Below are 24,193 nucleotides of genomic sequence, written 5' to 3' on the forward strand. Positions count from 1 at the left end.
ATGTCTTATATGAAAGCTTAAAGCTAGTTAAATAGGGAGGGACTTTGGAATAGGTGCCAATGTCAAACAGTAAAGTTTTTATTTTCTCTTGTTGTAACAGCTTTAAAGGTCTGAATTTCCAAATCTCAGTCCCTAACACCACTCAGGATTTTAAGTTAGATAATGGGGCAAGAACAGGAGGATCCCAATTCTCTCTCCTCTTTTTGTGATCTTTTCCAGATAACTAGGAAAGATTTAGAACCTGCTAGGCACTTGGGTGTGTAATTCTCCTGTAATCTTGATGTTTAGGGAATGAGTGAGCTGTCCATCCATTGCTCCTGGAGAGTTAAGATATCTAAATCTATATGAACAACCCAATAGTCTTCAGTGACATTAACATTTCCCAACATCTGATCCAAATGACACATTTAGAAATTCACAATAACTAATGTTCACTAGATACTTACTAAATTACAGGCAATATCTTCAGTATTTTACAACATAACATTTTCACAAAACACTCTGAGGTGTATATTTATCTCCATCTAATAGATGAGAAAACCTTAAAGAGGTATGGAACGTGCGCAAGTTCTTACCCACTGAAAGGAAGACTTTATTTTAATCCTCATTCAAGGATATATTTTTATTAATTTTAGAAAGAGAGGATGGGAGAGGAAGAGAAAACCATTGATCAGTTGCCTCTGGTACACACCCTGACCGAGGATCAAAGCCACAACCTGGTATGTGCCCTGCCCAAGAATAGAACCCCTGACCTTACAGTGCACAGGACAATGCTCCAGCCAACTGAGCCACAGCGCCTAGGGCTAAAAAGGGTAATTAACACAGCCTAATATTATGAAAACACCCACCCCACTGAACTGTATAGATCTCTAAGGCAAGACCTATTATTTATTTCATCTTTGTATCCCCCACAATACCTAGAACAATGTCTCACACATACAAGCTTCTTAATAAAAGTTTACTGAGCAAACGAAAGGCTCCATAGTTCTGGAGTGGCTGTATGCCCGCCCCCCCCCCCCCCCCATTTCTCTGTCTCTGCTTCCATTTTCTTGATAATAGGGAATAAGTTTAGGTTATGCAACCCTCAAAGTCATTCATACTTATATACATACTCATTTACCAAGTTTACCAGATCCCTTCATCAAATCCCAAAAGGTACAAGCCTCTGGGGCCAAAAGCAACAGCTGCATCATAGGTGAACTTCAACACCAAGTAACAGGTTGAGACAAGTAATTAAAAATATAAAATCCATTTGAAATTGCAGGGGAAATTTTGGGAAGTAGAATGTATTTATCAGAGTTGGAATTTGGCCAGGATTCTAAGGAAAACATCAATTACTCTTTGATAATATAAAGTAGCACATAAACATTGTTTAAGTGAATTTCTGTCTAAGGTAAGAACTTCAGAGACCCACAGAAAGGACACATCATCACTGGACAAATTCTTCCATTAAGGAGAGTTCTTTGTACTTTCATAGTAACCTCTCATATGCAACAAAGAACACCTCTTGTCAGGTTAGCAGCAAAAGTGAATCCCAGTTAATGGAGTTGAAGGAAGTAAAAGGTCATTCTGGCAGTTCAATCTATTTTGCACATTAAATTCTTCTAGATAGCTCCCTTCAGCAAAGTAACTCCATAGTCTCAGATATCTCAATGTGGAAGATACCTACCTCAAGAGAGCTGATTTCATCAAAATCAGATAGCACCTCTCTGTCCAAGATAGTTTAGGTGTGATCTTGCTTGACGTGAAAGTGAAGGAATGGATTGTGTAACCTCCCAAGATCTCTTTCCACCTTTAAGATAAGAATTCTGTTAAAGGATCTAAGCCAAAACATAACAAATAAATAAGAGGAGAAAATAAATAGATTTAAGAGATATACCAACTAAGTACCATGTGTGGACTTCATTTGATATCTGACTCAAATAAATTGGTTTTTTCTTTTTTTTTTCTTTTTATTGTTCAAAATATTACAGATGTCCCCTTCTCTCCCCATTGACCCCTTCCACCCCTCCTCACCCCCCAGTCCCTCAACCGCACTATTGTCTGTGTCCTTGAGTTATGCATATATGCATATAAATTCTTTGGTTAATCTCTCCCCACCCACCCACCCCCACCTTCCCTCTGATCCATGCTTGCATGTCACTGAATCTATTTTGTTCATCAGTTTATTAAGTTCTTTAGATTCCATATATAAGCGAGATCATGTGATGTTTGTCTTTCTCTGCCTGGCCTATTTCACTTAGCATAATACTCTCCAGGTCCATCCATACTGTCCTAAAGGGTACAAGATCCTTCTTCTTTACAGTTGCGTAGTACTCCATGGTGTAAATGTCCCACAGCTTTTTTATCCACTCATCTACTGATGGGCACTTGGGCTATTTTTTTTTTTAAATGAATTGGAGAAATTGAACATCAATTGAATATTTGATGACATTAAGGAATTGCTGTTAAGTTTTCAGTGTAACAATGATAAGTATATTTTAGAGATGCATACTGTAGTATTTATAAATGAAATAATATAATGTCTAAGATTGATTTCAACATGGCAGAGAAGTTTGTGAAGGTATAGATGAAACAAGATCGGCCATCTGTTGATAATACCTGAAGCTCAAGTATGAGGATTCATTATACTATTCACTTTCACTTTGCATGCTTGAAATTCTTCATAATAAAACTTTTTAAAGTAAATTAATATGACTGTTCACCACAGGTTTGAACATAGATGGGATGAGCCATGACTCAAGTGCAATTTCTAGAAACAATTTTCTCTTTTTCCAAAAAAGAAAGAAAAGAAACCATACAAGAATGTACATAACCTGAAACCTGTATAATTTTGTTAACCAGTGTTACCCCAATATATTCAATAAAAAATGGGGGAAAGAATGTAAATAAATGAGGACATTTTATGGCAATAATTTTAAACTTTTGCTAATTCATGAAATAGGTAAATTTTCTAAAACTTAAAATTTTTAAAAACATAAACCTTATACTACTATGTTTGATTTTTTCCAATAAAAGTTTTTTTAAAATTTATCTTAAATCAAGCAAATCACAGTATTTTTCTAAACTCCAATTGAGCTGAACCCAATCAATTAATGCTTTATTGACCAATAGATAAAGCCAAAGCACTTTGGCGGGGGATTTTTCAGCACTTTTGTTTTTAAATGTGCAATAAAATCATTCACTGTGTGTTTGTAAACATTCAAACAAAATTTACTGAATTCCTACATGCTCTCATTAATATGCTAAAAGATACTGTGAATACCAGTAAAAAGTAGAAAATCATATCTGCCTTAGAGAACTTACAGGCAAATTTGAAAGATAAGATTTACATAGGAAATAATTAGAGCATAATAAAAGTCTGAGTACTCAATTGATTGACTTACATTGCTAATCAGACCTAGAGTTGTTTTTAATGATCTTGAAATAAAACTGAACCCAACCAATTAACCATTCAGTCCAGATTACTGTATCTATTCACTTATTTATAATTATTTTTATTTTATTACTGCTTCAGTTGTTTTGGTTTGGGGGTTTTTTGGGTTTTTTTACATATATCTTTACTGATTTCAGAGAAAGGAAGGGAGTGGGAGAGAGATGGAAACATCAATGATAAGAGAGTCATTGATCAGCTGCTCCCTGCAGGCCCCCCACTGGGGATCGAGCCCACAACCCAGGGATGTGCCCTGACTGGGAATCGAACCATGATCTCCTGGATCCTAGGTCCATGCTCAACCGCTGAGCCACACTGGCCGGGCTGGTTTTTTTATAGAGTCTGTTGCTGCCTGAACTTCTTTAAACCTATGTGCAGGTAGACTGCATGCTGATTCAACATGGTCCTCTTTCCAGTGCTCCTCTTCCTAGGCTTCCTTTTGCCTGATCCCTTCCACTTGAGTGTAAGGCTTCTCGCCAATAGAATAGGACAAATATAATGGGATAACCTATCACTTCTATGATTACATTATATTATATACCACTCTGTCTTGCTAACAGACTTTAGAGACTCTCCTTTTGGTTTTGTAAATTAAACAGCTATGTTGGGAAAGCCCGCATGGCAAGAACCTGTGGAAGCCTCAAGGACTTGCATGCAGCTGCTAGGAGATGAAGATGGCCTCCAACTGACAGCCTGCAAGAAGTCCCAGTCTTACAGTTATAAAGAAATTAATCTAGCCACAAACTGAGTGAGTTTGGAAGCAGATTTTTTCCCAGGCCAGGACTTCAAGATGGTGGTAGAATAGGTGGAAGCTACACTAACCTCCCAAAACCAAATTGGAATCACAACTAAATTAAAGAACAATCATCCTGAATAACCAGCTGAAGACTGGCTGAAGAGGAGTCTTATAACCAAGGATGTACAGAAGAAGCCACATTGAGACTGCTACAGACAGGTTGCTGAGGGCCAGGCACAGACAGCGTCTGATATTTGCCTACAACAGAGTCCCTCCCAAGAGGCCCAGAACCAACACACCAAGTGGCCGGCTTCCGACATCAGAGTAGGATCCAATAAGCTTCACAAAGAGCATATCCAAAGGGAGATCTCAGCAGGCACCAAACCCTGCTGAGGCAAATACCACTTCGCGTGGTCAGCACCTGCAAAGCAGCTCACACACTATGGTTGGTGTCGAGCCTCATGGTCAGGCAACCTGGGGGTCAATCCCACACAGGAATGGGCCAATAGCAACCAAGACTCCATTGCAACAGAAGGACCCATATAACCCACACAAGGGACATTCCTAGAGCACCCAACTCGGGTGATCAAGGAGACTGTGCCACTAGGTCCTACAGGATATCTACTACATAAGGCCACCCCATGAACACCTGGAGTCATAGCATATCTATCTAATACATAGAAACAAACAAAAAGAAACAGCCAAAATGAGGAGATAAAGAAAGAGGCCCCAAATGAAACAACAGGAGAACTTTCCAGGAAAAAAAAAAAAAAAAGCTAAATTAAATGGAGGCAAGCAATTTATCAGAAATGGGTATTACATGCAAATGAAAATTCAAAAAAAAAAAAAAGCTGGGGTAGCAATACTTATATTTAACAAAATAGACTTTAAACAAAGGCTATAGTTAGAGATAAAGATGGGCACTACATAATGATAAAGGGAGCGATCCAACATGAGAATATAACCCTTGTAAACATTTATGCACTTAAAATAGGAACACCTAAATAGGTAAAGCAAATCCTGAGGGACATAAAGGGGAAGGTTGACAGTAATACAGTCATAGTAGGGGATTTTAACAAGACAGGGATGTCCACTTTCACCACTCCCATTCAACATAGTACCAGAAGTCCTGGCCCCAGCAATTGGACAAGAAGATATAAAAGGCATTCAAACTGGAAGGGAGGAAGTCAAACTGTTGACATGATACTGTGTGTGGAGAACCCTAATGGTTCCACCAAAAAGCTACTAGAACTGATAGATGAAATCAGTAATCTAGCAGGATACAAAATAAGTCTCCAGAAATCAGTTGCATACTTATACACAAATAATGAGCTATCAGAAAAGGAAACTAAGAAAACAATCTCATTTTTTAGAGAAAGAATGCAGCTCAGTCAACACCTTTATTACAGCTTGGTAAGACCCTAAACAGAGAACTCACCTAAGCCATGCCCAGACTCCTTGACCACAAAAACTGTGAGATAATAAATGTGTGCAATTTTAAGCCAATAATTGGGAGGTAATTTTTTACAAAACAAGAGAAAACTACTACAGCAGGAATTTTAAAATTGTAATATGTAAGAGTACAATTGAATCCTGCTGTGCATTGTTTTAAAAAATAACAACACACAAAGCCAAAAGATTTGCCTGACTACAGTCAGAATGTCTTTTAAAACGACTTCTATTCCACCCTGAGAAATACAGTTTTTTAGATTTAGTCATATTTTTAGAAGGGCACAGCAATTCCAGAGGAAATACCTAGGAAAATTGGTGTGTGCTATACCTGAGTTAGAAAGGAAGATGAATATCCACTAATCACATTTTAAACCAACTTCTCACTCCTGGGATAATTGTTCATTATTTATTATACTTCTAACTTGCTAAAATTTTACAGATTTTTGAAGTGATGCCTATGAAGGATACTGGTCTGTAGTAATGTTTTTGTGTGGTTTTGGTATCTGACTAATGCTGCCCTCATAAAATAAATTGAAAAATATTCCCTCTGCTTCAGTTTTCAAGTCTTCTATATCCTTATTCATTTCTACTTTTTTTTATCAATGTGGAGAAAGTGTTGAAATCTCTGGCTAAAACTGTGGACTTGTCTATTTTCCCTTTCAGTTCTATCAGTTTTTGCTTCATGAATTCTGAAGTTTGTCATTAGGCACACAAACATTTAGTATTGCTATGTTCCCTTGATAATTGACCTTTTTATCATTATGAAATTAGCCTCTTTCTTCCTGATAATAGTTTTTGCTCTGAGATCTACTTTCTTTGATACCATTATAGCCACTATATCTTACTTCTGATTAGTGTTAGCAGGTTATGTCTTTTTTCCATTTTCAATTTTTAAGTTATTTGTGTCTTTATATCTAAAGTAGGCTTCTTGTAGACCACTTACATTTCATGTGACTATTAGTGTGGATGGGTTTAACTTTACCATCTTGTTTTATTTCTATTTAGCCAACCTGCTCTTTGTACCCTTTATCTTATTTTTTCTGCCTTTTCTAATTTTGGATTGATCTTTATGATTCATTTTATCTCCATTATGTCATATTAGTTATAATTCTTTGTTCCGGTTTGTATGCGTACATGGTTATTGAGGATCTACCTATCATTGGCTACAATCAAGTAACATATGACTTCATTTACACAGTCCCACCTTATCTGCAGTTTCACGTCCCAGTTTAAGTTATCCATGATAAAACCGGGGTCTGAAAATATTAAATGGGAATTCCAGAGATAAACAATTTATAAGTTTTAAGTTGCAAGCCGTTCTGGGTAGCGTGATGAAATCTGTGCTGTCCCGCTCTGTCCTGCTCAGCAGGTCAGTCCTCCCTTTGTCCAGCGTATCCACGCTGTATACCCCACCCACCTGTTAGGATCGGTTATCAGATTCACGTAACACTTATTACAGTATATTGTTATAATTGTTCTACATGTAATACAAGACTGTTACAACAGCATACTTCCATTTCTCCCCTCCTGGTCTTTGTGCTATTGTTTTTATACATTTTACTCCTTCATATGTTATAAATCCCACAATATATTGTTATGATGGCTGCTTTAAATAGTATGTTATCTTTTAAAGAGATCTTTAAAATAAGAAAAATGTCCTATATTTACTCACATATTTACCTTTTCTAGTGTTCTTCCATTCTTTTGCATAGATCCAGATTTCCATGTTATCATTTTCCTCTTTAACATTTCCTATAATGTAGGTAAGTGATAAATTATTTCAGCTTTTGTGTGCCTGAAATGTATTTTGACTTTATTTCTGAAAAATATATTTACTTGACATAGCATTATAAGTTGACCGATTTTTATTTTCAGCACTGCAATGCTTCTCCACTATGTTCTGGCTTGCAATGTTTCCAACAAGAAGTCTGCCAGCATTCCAACAAGAAGTCTTGTGTCATTGTCACAAGGATATAAAATGTCACTGGCATTTTTTATGTCAATAAAAAATACCTTTATTTTTCTGGACGTAATGTGTTTTTTTCCTGAATACTTTTAATATTTTCCCTGTGTCACTTGTTTAATTTTCCCCCCTTATCACTGTTTTTAATATTTTCTTTTTATTGCTATTTTATTATGGTGTTTATTCTTCATAAGCCTTGTGCTTAGACTTTGTTGAGCTTTTTGGATCTCTAGGTTTATTGTTTTCGGCTGTTTTTTCTTCAAATAATGTCTTTATATCTCCCTCTTACTCCCCTCCTTTGGCAATTCCAAGAACATATTTGGCTTGAAGTTTCCCATGGTTCACTAATGCACTATTGATTATTTCTTAAATACCTGCGTGTATTAATGTCCTAGGGCTGCCATAACAAGTTACCACAAACTTGTGCTTAAAACAACAAAAGGTATTCTCTCGCAGTTCAGGAGGCCAAAAATCCAAAATCAAGGTATTAGCGTGATTGCTTCTCTCTGGACACTCTGAGGGAGAAACGGTCCTGTGCCTCTCCCCCACCTTTTGGAAGTTGCCAGCAATTCTTGGCATTTCTTGGCTTGTGGGTGCATCACCCCATCCTCTGCTGCCATCTTCACATGGCCCTCTTCCCTTCTCAGGGTTTTCCTCATTTGTTTCCTTTCTCTCAGGGATTACTATGCTTCACTACTTGATGTCCATTGTCTAAAAACTATCCTTTCATATATTTTGTTGCTGTTATTGTTGTTTTGTTTCTGTAGGAGAGTAAGTACAGTCTCTGTTTTCTATCTTGTCCAGAGACAGAAGTCTCCCACTACACTTTACACAGTAGTGTAAATGCCCTCTCTGTGAAATTTAGAATTTCTCATCCTGAAAATTACATGTATGTTTCACACAGCCTAGTATCTCACAAGGAATGAAATCAGTAAAGAAAAAGCTACGGTGGGTCATTATGATAAATAATTTGGACAGTTACAGACATTCCTCTTCTGAAGAACTGAATGTTCAAGCTCTTGAGTTACACACGTCGGAGTCTTTGAAATGCACACCAGCAACTTTGTTCTAGGGATAGATATCTTTACCCTGTAGAATTCACTATTTGTAACTTTGCAAGCCCTTTAAAAGGGGGGAGAAATTGAGTGAAAATCACTACGAGTATTTTATCTTTAAACGCTTCCATTTTGGAAATTTTTCATTAGTGGTTTTGCTTAGTTTCTCAAAAGCCCTTGTGCTAGAACATGGCATTTGGATACAAATTAATTATATAAAGTAGATAGAAACTTCTGCTAAGGTGGCTACCTACAGCAAGACTTTTTAAAGCCTAGGAAATGACAGGAATCTTCTATTAGGGGATGCCCAAATCCCATTTCATCTCAATCTCTGTGCTCACAAAGGGTCCACTTTAGTGACTTATGAGGAAGGGATGGTATATCATTCACTCACTTGTTATTTTCTTTAAAACATTTGTTGGGTGGTTTCCCCAATGAGAGAATGGATACTAAGTTTGAATGTTATAAATTTCCTGTAGTGGAGTACAGTCTAGCAATACACAAAGAAAAGTTTAGGTATAAGAACGCACTGAATGGCAAATCCCTCAGCATTTAATTCTAGATGATGTAACTGAGCACCAATACAAAAGGCATCATAACTCTACCCACACATTGTAAGCCTCCAAAATATCTGTCTCTGCAAGCCCGGACATCCTGTTAGCTGACAGCCGCTTTGGGTGGTGAGATTGCTTGACTTGCCATGGCAAGGTTCCGTGTATTATGAATATACAGTGGGGGGAAATATTTGAATGGGTCCAATTGTATACTACCCCATGTCCCACTAGGACTGGTCACAATAAAGTGACTGACAGATCCTGCACTGCAAACCGTAATTGGATAGACTGTGTCTTCACCACGTTGAGAAAAGGCTATTAACTGGTTCATGTAGCCTTTTCTAATATTTGTACAGTGGACGCCAAAAATGGAAATAGTGACCATCTGAGTCACCCATATGTCAGGTGTTAGTTATTTAGTCCTTCAGGAAATACATTTTCAACCAAAAATTAGTTCTAATTTCATAGTCTCAATCCTGTAGAAAGTTTCTCCTCAAACCCAAGATATTTCTATTTCCAGCAACAATTTTGGGTTATTCAGGGAAGGTAGTCTCTGACTTTTTGTTATTGTTTAGGTGATATTTACCTGTTGCTGAGCTACAAAGGACATCTCCCATTTCTTCTTTTGTTCTCAAAGAAAAACTTCCCAAAGGAAAAGATTTTTCATTTATGTCTGTAGCTTGGAGTCAGTCTTCCTGGTTTGGCTGCCTAAGGAAACATAGCAATTAAAGCCCAAGTTAGCCTCTCAGTGTTTCCAACATTACCTAGAAGCCTTTGTATACTCAATCTCATTTGTTTCCCTATCTGTTATACTTGATTAGAAATAGCGATACTATTTTTTAGTCTTTGAGAGGGACATATTTGTTTACTGCTCTGAGAGCTGGGGTTTAGCACCTTTCATCTAGAAACCAATATGAATATACAATTATTAATAGGTATAATAATGCTAAAAATCAGACCCTATTTTTGATAGTGCTCATATTTACTTGGTTGTCTTGAACAAATATGAATATGGCAGAACAAGAATCCAGGGCAAAATAAAAATGTGGGGCCCTCACTCAAAATATTTTTTATATTTTACAACAGAGCATTAAACCAAGCGTAAGCCCTGTTGCGTGCACGGCTCTCTGTGACTGCACCGCTCACACACACATTGAAACAAAAGCCTCTCTTTTGCTAAATGTTCTACCTACTCGGATGATTGCACACATCACCTAATGACATCTTAATACCAATGCAGAGAAGTTTAGAGTAGTGCCACTAGGAAAGAGGAAAATAGATGTTCATGATAAGAAAATTGGAACATTTATATTTTATTAATTAGATGGTGATCACTACTTAATTATTGAATTTAATGGTACTTCGGGTCAAACCCTTTAAAATGGGTTTTAATGTTTAACCTATCAGTGATCCCCAAACTGTTAAACTATTTTATGTTTCTCATAATTCTCCCACCTGAAATCAGTTCATCAATGTTGAAACCAACTTGAATACTGAGAAGCCAAGGGGCAGAGGTAGGCAGTGAAAGGAGGCAATGGAGCTCAGGACATTAACATCTTGATATCTCACGACTGCGTACAGCAAGCTGCATATTGTAACACCCCTTGTCTTAGTCCATTCAGGCTGCTAAAGCAAAATACCACAGACCGGGTGGCCTGGTGGAGTGTGCAATTGGAGGACATTCGGGTCAGGAACAACGGAAGCCAGCTTAAGGACACCAGACCTGTTTATTAGCAAGAAAATAGCTGCCTCTGGATGGTAGTTGTTTTTTTCCCCCTCCATGATTCCCAAGAGATTTTTTTGCCTTGGTGTAAGCAAAGAGAAGCTTAAGTTATTTTCAACATATTCAAAAAGCCCCTTTAAAGCCCCCAGACTTCGGGCAATGTCTAGTCCAGAACTGGTGCCTGCAAAAAGGATGTTGACAGGCAGGGGAGCAAAGAGCCTTAGTTCTTCCTTATATCCCTGTGTTGAAGAGCCTAGGGTGCTCTCTGAAAAGAAAAATCTAGAAAATTGACAGCTTCGGTGCTAAATCTATGACAGGTGCTTATGATTCCCTGACTATCAGGAAACATTAAGTTTTTGGCGAGAGGGATAATCAATGGAGACCTGTAGTAACTGAAATATAAGGCTGAATGAAGGATGGTCTATCAGTTATAAATGCAGAGGTAGCTATTACTGGTCCTCACTGTGTTTTCATTAAAGGCCCAACAGAGATTTGGCTAAAGAGAATGGGATCCTTCCTAGCAAAGCAGAAAAAGAATGTAAAACTAAAAGCTAAAGTGTTACCCTGTGTTATGTAAAGAAAGTAGAGCATGTCAGACTAATGCATGGCAAGGGTTTAATCTGTGTTTGATAGTAGAAAGTTTGTATCCATTTTTGACTGAGATCTCAAAACACTTAATTTATATGAAAATTAAAAAAGCTCTCAAGAAACACGCCAAGCCCTAGTTATTGTATTTATCCCTTCAGGGGCTTAACATTAGCTTTTAGTTGTTTATGTGATATACACGATGCTTTGGTTGTGTGTGGTTTCGTTGGATTTTTGTTAAAATTTGGAAGATGTGTGCATTTTTTTTCTGCTTCACCTGAGGAAAAACTGATGTCAGAAATAGATTAGGTTTAGATAATTATTTAAATCAGAATACTAGTTGCTGCATTACTGGGGAGAAAGGAAGTGGTACTTGATAACCTGCATACTCTCCATTTATCTACTTATTTAGATGCAAATTTCTAAGGCTGTAATTACCTTAGCATTTTAATTGCAAATACCAGTTTAAGAGTCAAACCAAAAAATTATTCTACCTAAAAGGTCAAGTTCTATCACCTTTTTTAGTGTTCATCTATGAAGCTGGGCTTAACACTGTGCTCTTCAAAAGTTGGGTTATGATAAAAATTATGCTAAAATGGGGAAAAGGTGGATGCACCAATATCCACTAGCAAACACAATAAGTTGGATTGTTTGAACAAATAACAAAAATTATGTCATTCCAGATATGAACAATTGTAAACCATTGTTCCCACAATTTTATTTGTCTGTTCCTCTGAAAACAGCTGCTTTTCCTCCAATTGCACAGAAATAGCATGACTCTAGCCGTTGTGTGGCCACCATGACCACTAGACATGTTGAGGCTTCCACAGTAGATAGACTCCCAGAGAGAACTAAGGCTAAATGGATATTGTGAGTTTGGGGAAACAGGCTTTCTCAGACATTGCTGGTAGGAATGCAAAATAATACCACCTCTCTCCCATTCTCTCTCTCTCTCTGCTCCCCTCCTCCTTCCCTCCTCCTCTCCCTCCCTCTTCCCCTCCCTCCCTTTCTCTCTCTCTCTCTCTCTCCAAGGGCAATATAAGTTAAAGAAAGAAAGAAAATTTCTACAATAAAAAGTATTTTTAAAATCAAAGATAATTTAATTTGGTTTTTAAAAAGGGAATGGAAAGGAAAGGAGGGTGTCAAGGGCTTCAATAAACAATTCTTGTCCATATATCTTCTCATACCAGTGTGAACATAGGGCAGGAGGTTGAACAATTAAGTGAACAGATGGTGGATGAGCCAGGTTTCTTACTGTCAGAGGTGAAAATTGCAAGATAGAATAAACCATGTGGTGCTGGATCACAGTCAGCTTTTAAAACAACTGAAGAAATGTGCACTTGTTCTTAAAATGAAGCTGCAACACTGTGCAGGAACTCTACAGACACCCAGAACAGAATAGCCTGTTTCAAAATTCAGACTAGTTACGTAAATTGGACAAAGAAGCAGTAATACACACTCCGAATATGTTACTTTCTTCTTAATCCACAAAGCATTTAGCACATTAGGCTAAACAAAACACCAAAATTAGAAAAGGTAAGAAGCTACAATCTTTACTGATTATTCACTATTTTCATATAAACTTTCTAACATTTAAAACGGAAGATGAAAATTTAGAAAACTCTTAGCCATAGGAGTTTTCTAAAATTCAATAGCAAAGCAATAGGAATAATGAAATCCTAAAATTTGCACTGTATTTTGCTGAAGTACACTTCTGTAAGAGTAAATGACAGGAAACGGGGATTATGTAAAAAATCTAGAGATATGAATGGCAATAATAAATTGCTTGAAGCTTCAAGTTACACAGCTAGAAAACAGAATCTCTGGTAAGTAATATCAATTACCACATTTTGCATTGAAGAGATGAAGTCTTTAAGCAATTCTGGCCCCCTTTCCCCCTTCTTAGCTACAGCTTGCCCAGTGAGCTGAGATTCATACAGTCCTCATTCTCTAGGGAATTACATGAGAGGGATTGTTTGAAAATAAAATGAGGGATGGAAACACTATACTTCAGAAGACAGAATCAGTTACCTGACATTCAATACCAATCCTCACTGTGTTAAGAATGTCAGTGTTTCACATACCCCGCTCCGGAAAAGGGTTGTTTCAATACACGCTTCTGTGACTTTATTCTGTTTGGTTACACCTCAGGGAGTTTAATTTCATGCGAAGCTTTCAGATAATGCTTTCCAGTGACAGGAGCAAGTCCGAGTACCATAAGACAGCACTTAGAAGTTCAGGGGAAATGAAAGCAGCCTGGGTCGCAAAAGCTTGGTCAGAACTTTGGCCTTGCCCTGGAGTTAGCCTTCGAGAACTGAGAAAGAAGTAGTGTTGGCAACTCCTGATGTAAACATAATGGAATGAAAGATGATCTGGTTAGATTGGGGGCTTATATTATGGCCATAAAGGGAAATGGCAATGAGAAGTGGATGTCGGAGATTTAACTACACTGAACTGATTTCACGAGAGGCTTAAGAATCAGCCTGGCTGGGAAAAGAGAGGCAAAACACCTGCAATACTAGTCCCCACATGAACAATGCATTTATTTTCAAACAAAGAGCAGATAATGCTCAAGCTTTGGAAGGAGAGATCTATTTTTTCAGAGAAAGTATGGACACCTGAAAGAAACACATGGGGCATTGTGTTCAGGAATGAAACATGTGATCTAGGGAAATGCCAGTTTATCCGAGCTTTGGCTGGGTTACTGCTTTGTTAGGAGAAGGGACATATTTTTGAAACAACTGTGATTAACTGAGGTTTAATGTACCTTCTTGTAATTGCCTATAATTTTAAAAGATTACATTGCAAGCTTGTAAGCCTGGTTAAAAAACAAATCAGGTGATGTGTTTTAAAAATACACCATCACACGTGTTTTATTGCTTAGAATTTATCTCTAAATACAGAGATAGTGTATGTTTTGCTATTTGCTAACAGTCATTTTGTGGCCTTAATTTGTCTTCTCTCCTCCACCTTTGGTTTCTTAACATGGTTATATCACCAACAATTATTTAATATTCCTCAAAGTTTATGTAATCATGCTAATTGACTAAAACTTCACTCGACGCAAATGAAATTTCAAGTACTATAAACTTTCAAGATTTATCTTTAGTGTTCCATGTTCTCCTTAATTTAAAAGATAATGCCTGAGTGAATTCTTCTTACATCATTCTAGAACTCACAGATACAAGAACTCTCGGAGTCATGAGTTCGCTCAAAGAATGAACAAAGAATGTTAGAGTTTCTTTTTGATTCTTACACCATTTCTGAACAAGAGGGCATTTCTCTTAGATCTGTTCTTCTTTAGCTGTGTGATCGCACAAGTTTGATAACAGCTTCTCCACCCTTCTTTTCTCTACCTGCATTCAGTTTTTTCCTGACTGAAGTACATCACTTAGTGTTCTTTCTGGAAAGATCTGTGAGCTTTTCTCTTGAATGATATTTTGGGTCGTTATTGACTTCTAAGTAACAGTTAATTTACCTCAGCTCTTAGAAAATATTATTTCATTGCTGTATTATCCTGATGCTGATGAGAAATCTTCCATCAGCCTGTCACTCATTTATAAGCAACCAGTTTTTCCTCCCTCTCAGATGAGGATAACTGGAATTAAAGTCATTTTAGGTCCCTATCTTGTTTATCTGAAGGATAGATATTAACTTCAGATTTGTTAAAAAATTTATACAATTTAAGAAAACTACTGAAATTATAGAATTGTAGCTCTGAAACCAGTAGAAGGGGAGAAAAGAAATAAAATTGATTAAACCAATGAAAGAAAAGAAAGGGGAAAAGCATGGGGGCAAAGAGTAAATAGAAGCACAAAATACGATGACAAAAAAAATTCTATATATGTCAGTAATCACTAAGTGGGGTAAACTTATCAGATACAAAACAGACTCCAAAATTGTTACTTTCTTAAACCCAGCTACATGCTGTTAATAAAAGATAGTTAAAGCCTGAAAACACAGAAAGTTTGGAAGAAATGTAATAGAAAAAGATACACCAGAGGATTCTGGAAAGATCGTAGAGCAGGAAGCACCAGGAATCTGTCTCTCCACCTAGACAACAAATATACTGGTAGAATCTGCTGTAATTATTTTTAACTCTGGAGTCTATTGAAGGCTTGTAACTTCCATGGAAAGTTTTGGATGATATATTGGAGTTAATTTTGATCAATCTCAGCTCTTACACATTAGCAGCTACCTATCCCATCTTTAGTCACATGGCAGGCAGCTGTACTCATGTTCTTGGAGCAGCTTGCACATAGCTATGGGAAACAGGGTGGACAAGAAGGATCCTGTCCTCCAAATATCAAGGATCTGTGCTCTGATCACTGATTGCTGCTTCTGAGCACAGAGGTTCAGACAAAGAGGTGGGAAGCCATTGTTGTTGCCCTTTCCATCACTGATGCAAGCCGCTCCCCCTCTGACTGATGTGACTTCCATGGGACTTAAAGGACTAGTGCCTCTCCTCCTCCCATTATTTTTCTCTTTTTCCCCTTTCATGAGTCAGACATTAAAGACCAGGACATTTTTTAAAAATTTCATATACAAGGAAAAGCAGAAAGTGACCATACATGCGCAGAGAAAGACACAGAATAGAACTAAGACCTAAATTTACACCTCAAACTGACCTCAGCACAGACAGTCTACAACAGCCAATAAACAAAAATAACAACAAAATTCCCAGCAAACCCAGAATTGAATGTGATTTCTAGAGTTACTATCTTATTAGATTCAAATGTCCAGTTTTCAACAACAAAAAAAATCACAAGGCATACAAAGAAAACAGGAAGTATGATCCATTCAAAGGAAAAAAAATAAGTCAATAGAAATTGTCCTTGAACAAGACCTCTTGGCAGATATATTATACAAAAACTTTAAAACAATTGTCTTAAAGACGCTCAAAAAACTACAGAAAAATGTGGAGTCAAGAAAAAGCTGTATGAGAAAAATGTAAATATTAATAGATAGAAAACTTGAAATTCTGGAGCTAAAGGTATAATAACTGAAATGAAAAATTCACTAGAGAAATTCAAAGACAGCTTTGAGAATGCAGAAGAATGAATCAGTGAATTTGAAGATACAACAATGGAAATTATCAAGTCTGAGGAACAATAACAGAAAAGACTGAAGAAAAGTGAGCAGAATCCCTGGCTGGGTGGCTCAGTTGGTTGGAGCGTCAGGTTTGATCCCTGGTCGGGGTGCATACAGGAGGCAACTGATCAATGTTTCTCTCTCACATTAATGTTTCTCTCTCCCCTCCCCCCTTCTTCTCTCTCTCTAAAACAAAAATCAATAAAAACATATCCTCCGGTGAGGATTAAAAAGAAAAAGAAAATGGAAAGTGAGCAGAGCCCAAGGGACCTGAGGTACATAATCAAGCACACCAATGTACACATTTTAGGAGTCCCATGAGGAAAAAAAAGAGAGAAGGAGACTGAGAGAATACTTGAAGAAATAATAGTCAAAAACTTCCCAAATTTTATGAAATACATGAATATAAAACCCAAGAAACTCAACAACTCCAAGTAAGATAAATTCAAAAAGACCCACTCTAAAATATATCGTAATCAAACTTTAAAGATAACAACAAAGAGAATCGTGAAAGTATCAAAAAAGAAGTGAATCATTACATACAAGAAATCCTCAATAAGATTTTCAACAGATTTCTCGTCAGGAACTTTGGAGGCCAGGACACAATGGACTAATATATTCAAAGTGCTAAAAGATAAAAACTGTCAACCAAGAATCCTATATCTGGCAAAACTGTCTTTCAAAAGTGAGGGATAAATTAAGACACACCGAGATAAACAAAAACTGAGGGAGTTATGATTGCTAGACCTGACCTGCAAAAAATGCTTAAGGGAGTCCTACAAGGTGAAACGAAAGGACGCTAGACAGTTACTCAAAGCTATATGGAGAAAAACAATCTCAAAAAGGTCAATACATAGGCAATTATAAAAGCTAGTATTATTGTAAACATGGTTTATAACTGCACTTTTTGGTTTCAGCATGATTTAAGAGACTAATAGATACAGGGGAAAAATTACTAGTCTGCAAGCTAGTATTATTGTAACTTTGGTTTATAATTCCAAATCTTGATATCTACATAATTTTAAAAACTGATACCTTTGAAATAATTATTATTAGTTTATGTTTTGGGGTATACAATATATAAAAATGTGATTTCATAATATCAACAACCAAAGGGGGGGGCAGAGCTGTAAAGGAGTAAAGTTTTTTAATGTTATTGACGTTAAACTGGTCTATAACCAACATAATATTGAATGTCAATTGTAATTGAAAAAAATTTAAACAAGGAAATTCTACCATTTGCAACAACATGAATGGGACCCGAAGGCATCATGATAAGTTAAATAAGTCAGACAGAGAAAGACAAACACTGTATGAGCTCACCTATTTGTGGAATCTAACAACAAAAAACTCATATAAAAAGAAATCAGACTTGTGGTTACCAGAGGCAGAGGGTGGGGGGAGGGGAAATTAGAAGAAAGTGGTCAAAAGGTACAACCTTCCAGTTATAAGATCAGTAAGTACTAGGGATGTAATGTACAACATGATGACTATAGCTAACACTGCTGTAGGATACAGAGGAAAGTTGTTAAGAGTAAATCCTAAGACTTCTCATCACAAGAAAAAAAAATTTTCCTTTTTTTTCTTGTCTTCTTTCTTTTCTTTTTATTGTATCTATATGTTCTCTTCACCTCTCTCACCCTGCCTGCCCTACCCCCCTTTAGACTGCCCCTGTGAAGATCAGGCTGCTGATGTGAGCTCCCACCCAGATCTCTTGAGTTCCTGAATTTCTCTGTTCTCTCTTACCCCAAGGTACAGATGCTTGGAGGAAGTCTGGCTTTGGTACCAACTGAATGACTTGAGTCTGTTTTTCTTTGCCTCAGTTCTGGATAGATTTCCTGAGTTTGCATCTTACAGCCTAGTCCCTCCTCTCAACCTCCAAAGCAGGGACCAGAGACAAATTCCTACGTTGAATATGCTCCATCACTTAGAGCTTGATGTTCACCTGCCTTAGGAAAGAGCCTGGCTGGGAAAGACCTAGGAACAGGCTAGAGAATGTCAACACCTACAGTTCTAATGAGTCATTTATAACTTGCTCTGAAGATAAAATTCTTAAAACCCAAAGTTAAGAATAAACTTTATATATATATATTTTAAATAATAATAATGTATTACCCAAGAGAAATACCAAGAACCTCTATAAAGTACCAAGTGCCTTCCCAATAGAAAGATACACTCACGGTTATGCTTTTTGAGTCCCATATTCTGCTGGTCTATGAGTTCCTTCCAGACAGGGATCATACCTTACTCACCTTTGTTTCCCCAGGTCTAGCACTGAAAATAGTGATTAACATTATTTTTAATACATATTGCTACTACTTTTTAACTGGTTACTATGTCAGGCTCTTACTAAGCATGTTGCAAGTATCATCCCATTTAATCCTTGTAATAATCTTATTATTCCTCTTTACAGATGAGGGAACTAAGCTCAGAAACCCAGCAGCTGACCAAAGAACTTACTCCTAGTACATGGTTGAACTGTGATTTGAACCCAAGACTTCATAATTTTGAAACCTTAATTCCTGATAGCTATATTATAATGCCAAAGAGGAAAGGACTGGAGGGGTAGGCAGAGACCCATAAAAGCTTGCCGCTGCCTTGCCCTGGCTGGTGTGGCTCAGCTGGTTAGAGTGTGGTCCCGTGCACTGGAAGGTCGTGGGTTCAATTCCCCATTCAGGGCACATACCCAGATTTTGTGTTCAGTCCCTGTATGGGAGGCAACCAATCGATGTTTCTCACTTTGTGTTTCTCTCTCTCTCTCCCTTCCTTCCTCTCTCTCTAAAACCAATAGAAAGAAAAAAAAATATCCTCAGGTAAGGATTAAAAAAAGCTTGCCACTGCCTTCCAAGCCAGAAGTTAAGGGCGTGTTGCTACTTAGAAAATGTGACTTTCAGCCATGTTTCCAGCTCATTACAACTTCTTTGACATTGAAGACACTGGTCATGACATCCTCAGACACAAGAAATCTCTTTCTAACATATGTCAGAGAGAAAAATACATTGTAGTGACACAGGTATAAAGCGAAAGAAAGAGGGAAACAGGAAACATGAACTTCTGTAAAGGTAGCTGAGGTTACTTTTCTTGGGGAGTCTAGTTATCATCGCTGGCACATAAAATGACGCTGTTTTCAAATTCATATCTTAATTTGGCACAAGATAGCAATTTAAAGGAAAAAACTATGAATGGAAAGAAAAAAAATTGCTGCTTACAGCGCTCAGAACCAGAGTGATGCAATTTTCACTGCAAGTCTCCTCAGGTAGGAGAATTCATTAGCACCTATATAGTACTTAGGTAATTTGAGACAAAGCAAGTTGCAATATTTAACCATAACTTCATTTTGCTTTGTAGTTCTATAGCTTCAGTTTAGTAGTTTAAGTACACCAATTATTTCAACATTAAATATAGATTATAAAATACTCATTTCAAGTCCTTTTTCTTTTAAGTCTTGATCAATCATAAAAGTTTCTAAGTAATACATTTGCAAAGGTTTATTCTACTATTAAAGTTGGTTTTAGCCATAAAAATTGGAATACAGACCATATGGCTACTTTCTATTCTAAATAAATTTTAATTTACACTGGTCTTTGAATGGTAGACAATGCTTAAGGTAACTTTCCAGCTCCTGTTCTCACTTCACTGGCAAAAAGAATGGACTCCATCAGCCTGATATGTAATTAGGAATGGATATATAATCTAACCTCCGTCGATCTGATTCTCTCTCCTGGGGATTTGGAATTGGAACCCAGTTCCAATCAGCTAAGCCGGCTTACTTAAACTGAGTTGCTGCCACAGGGAGGACTCTTTTCTCCCGCATACCAGTCCTACGAGCTGAATTATGTCCTCCAAATTCATATGTTGAAATCCTAACTCCCAGTACCTCAGAATGTAATTGTATTGAGAGATATGGTCCTTAAAGGGGTAATTAAAATGCAGTCATTAGGCCCTGGCAGATGTGGTACAGTGGTTAGAGAGTCGGCACGTGCACCAAAGGGTCTCAGTTCAATTCCCAGTCAAGGTCACGTACCTGGGTTGCTGTTTCATCTCCGGCCCCATGTGGGAAGCAACCAACTGATTCTCTCTCTCCCTCCCTCCCACTCTCTCTAAAAATCAATGGAAAAATATCCTTCAATGAGGATTAATAAAAAATAAAATAAAATGAAGTCATTAGGTTGGGTCCCAATCCAATATGACTGGTGTCCTTATAAGGCCAAGAAATTTAGATGCAGATATACACAGAAGGAAAACACAGGGTGAAGACAGCCTTCTACAAGCCTAGGAGTGAGGCATGGAATAGGATTTTCTCTCATGGCTCCTAGAAGAAACCAACCCTGTTGACATCTTGATTTCAGACTTGCGGACTGTGAGAAGATAAACATCTGTTTTTTAAGCACGCCCTCACAGACTAATACAACCATAAAAAGATGTGTCCTGGTTTGAGTTCTTAGGATAGAGTGTAAAACCCCGAAGGCCTAAGTATCAGAAGTGACAGAAACAAAAGAGATGGTAGAACTACTCTGTATGACACCAGAAAAATCTGTTTCTCTCTTAAGGAGGGAAGGAGAAAGAATTCAGCAGGAAAGTTTGAAGTGGAAGGACTTTTGTGGGTGAAGGACCAAAGGAAATTTCTCAGAAGTCACTGAAGGTATCCCCAGCAATCAGTGCTGATTATATTGCTGTGATATAAAACCCCAAACCTTCAACAAAATCTACTACATATGGAAACAGAAACCAGGGCCAGAAGGGACTAAAAGAACATCAGCCCCCATCCCCTTATCTCACTCAGCAATCTGTAGAAATTTCACAGAAGCTTCCAGAGTCCCAATGAATATGAAATATGGTTTATGCCAACATTATCTAAATCTCAAGCCCTGGAATATTTTAGGTGACATTTGGATCTGCAAAGAAAGAGAAATAAAGTGGACTTGTAAATAGATGCAGAAATGAAAGACCATGTAGGAGAGAGAGAACATGAGAATAAAAGTAATGAGGCTTTCTGTTTCCTGGTTCTAACTCCTCATTTGGCCAGACTGAATCCCAGTTTTTGAAATACCTACATCCCTATATTCCTCTTATAGCCCCCAAATAAATCTCTGCCTTTCTTAGTTTAAAGTACCTCAAGTTAGTTTTATTTGTGACCAAAACTGTTTTAACTAAAATTTATATAACATACATATAAAGCAGCATGAAAAACAAACAGCAAAACCAGGTTGATAAATATGGGAAGGTTTAATCACACCTGCTGCTATTCCAAGGAGGACATTTGATACTACAACAGTGTGGTGAGTAATGGCACTTCTTGTTTTTTCCAAACTAGTGCCCTGCAGAAAAATTACTTCACACAGTATTAGGCAAGAGGTTGAGAAGTATGCTAGTATGCTACAAAAAAAGAGTGTTCTGAGATCAAATATGTTTGGGAAATACTAACACAAAATAAATTGCTTCTGAGCAGTAAAGAGAAACATTTTTTTTAGAAGGAGGTGAATATAAAACCCTTCCATTTTACTAAGTGGCAGAAAAGAAAAGGTAGTAGACTATTGAAAGAAACTTTAAAGTTTCCTTAACAATAGCAAATATAAATAGAAGTAGCTAAATAACAGAATCTATAATAATAGTATCAATTTGAGAGTCAAAATCTAGTTCATCTCTAAGGCAGAAAAATGCAATGATTAAACATGAGTTCTAGAGCTAGGCTGTCAATATCTCGGTAACTATTTCCTCATCTCTAAATAGTACCTACCTTATAATGTTTTGTGCGAGTTCAATAAGTTACTATATAAAAAGTGCACAGAAGTGGCGAGCACCTTAAAATAGTAGTTGTTACAAAGAACCTACAGTCCCAACACAATACTGACCAGTAACAAAGTTGGAGGACTGACACTGCCTGACCTCAAGACTTACTATAAAGCTACAGTAATCAGGACAGTGCACCATTGGCAAAAGAGTAAACAAATAGATTGATGGAATGGAATATGAGCCCAGAAACAGACTCACATAAATATAGTCCAGTGATATTTGACAAAGGAGCAAAGACAATACAATGGAACAAAGATATTCTTTTCAACAAATGGCGCTTGAACAACTGGACATGTGAAAAAATATGACTCTGGACACAGACAATAGTGTGGTGAAGGCCTGGGGCAGAGGGTGGGTGCGGGGTAGAAGGGGTCACGGGGGAATAAAGAGGACATCTGTAATACTTTCAACAATAAAGATAAATTTTTAAAAATATTACTCTAGACACACACTTTACCCCTTCACAAAAATTAACTCAAAATAGCTCATAGACCTAAATTTAAAATGCAAAACCATAAAACTCCTAAAATCTAGGAGAAAACCTAGATGGTCTTGGATATGCTGATTGATGACTTTTTTAAAGCTATATTGAGTATAATTAACTAAAATTTAATACATTTGGAGTGTTAACGTGAAAATTTGATAAAGATATACATTGTTAAAGGAAAGACCACTAAGACCACTGTTTCTTAGCAAATTTCTATTATCAACTATAGTCATCATGTTATATCTTATACCCCCAGACTTAATTCAGCTTAGATCTAGCTGGAAGTCTTTACCCTTTTACCAGCTTCTCCTATTTTCCCAGTCCCCCACTCCCTGGAAACCACCACTCTACTCTCTCTGTGTTCTCTCTTTTTTTTTTTTGAGTTCACATGTTACACCACACAATATTTGTCACTGTCTGATTTATTTCAGTTAGCGTATTGCCCTCCAGTTTCACTCATGTTGTTGCATATGGCAGAATTTCCTTCTTTCTCATGACTAAATAATACTCCATTGTGTACGTATGTGTGTGTGTGTATATATATATATATATATGTATATATTATGTTCCATTGTGTAGTAAATATATATCACATTTTCTTTACCCATTTGTTCATTGATGAACATTTCGGTTGTTTCCGTACCTTGGCTATGGTGAATATGCTGTAATGAACATGGGAGTACAGATATCTCTTTGAGATATGATACATCCTTTGGATATATACCCAAAAGTAGAATTGCTGGATCATGTAATAGTTCAAATCCTTATTTCTTGAGGAACTTCTGTACTGTCTTCCATACTGGCTGTATTCATTTATTTTCCCACCAACTGTGTACAAGGGTTTCCTTTCCTCCACATCCTAGCCAGTTTCATCTCTTGTCTTTTTTTTTTTTTTTAATTGATCTTAGAGAGAGGAAGGGCAGGAGAGAGAGAGAGACATCTATCTGAGAAACATATATTGGTTACCTCCTGCAGGCACCGACTGGGGATCGAACCCGCAACCTGGGTATGTGCCATGTCTGAGAATGAAACTCTCACTCTTCAGTGTACAGGACGATGCTCCAACCAACTGAGCCACACAGGCCAAGGCTACCTCTTGTCTTTTATACTGGCCATCCTAACAGGTATGAGGTGGTCCTCACTGACTTCGATTAGCGTTTCTATAGTGATTAGTGAAGTCGAATTCCTTTTCATGTACCTGTTGGCCATTTGTATGTCTGAGAGAAATGTCTGTTTAGGTCCTTTGCCCACTTAGTATTTGATTTATTTGGGTTTGGGTTACTGTTTTTGTTTTTGTTTTGCTAAGTGTTGTACGAGTCCC

Source organism: Miniopterus natalensis, chromosome 7, assembly GCF_054644295.1.
Source record: "Miniopterus natalensis isolate mMinNat1 chromosome 7, mMinNat1.hap1, whole genome shotgun sequence".
NCBI classification, from domain to species: domain Eukaryota; kingdom Metazoa; phylum Chordata; class Mammalia; order Chiroptera; family Miniopteridae; genus Miniopterus; species Miniopterus natalensis.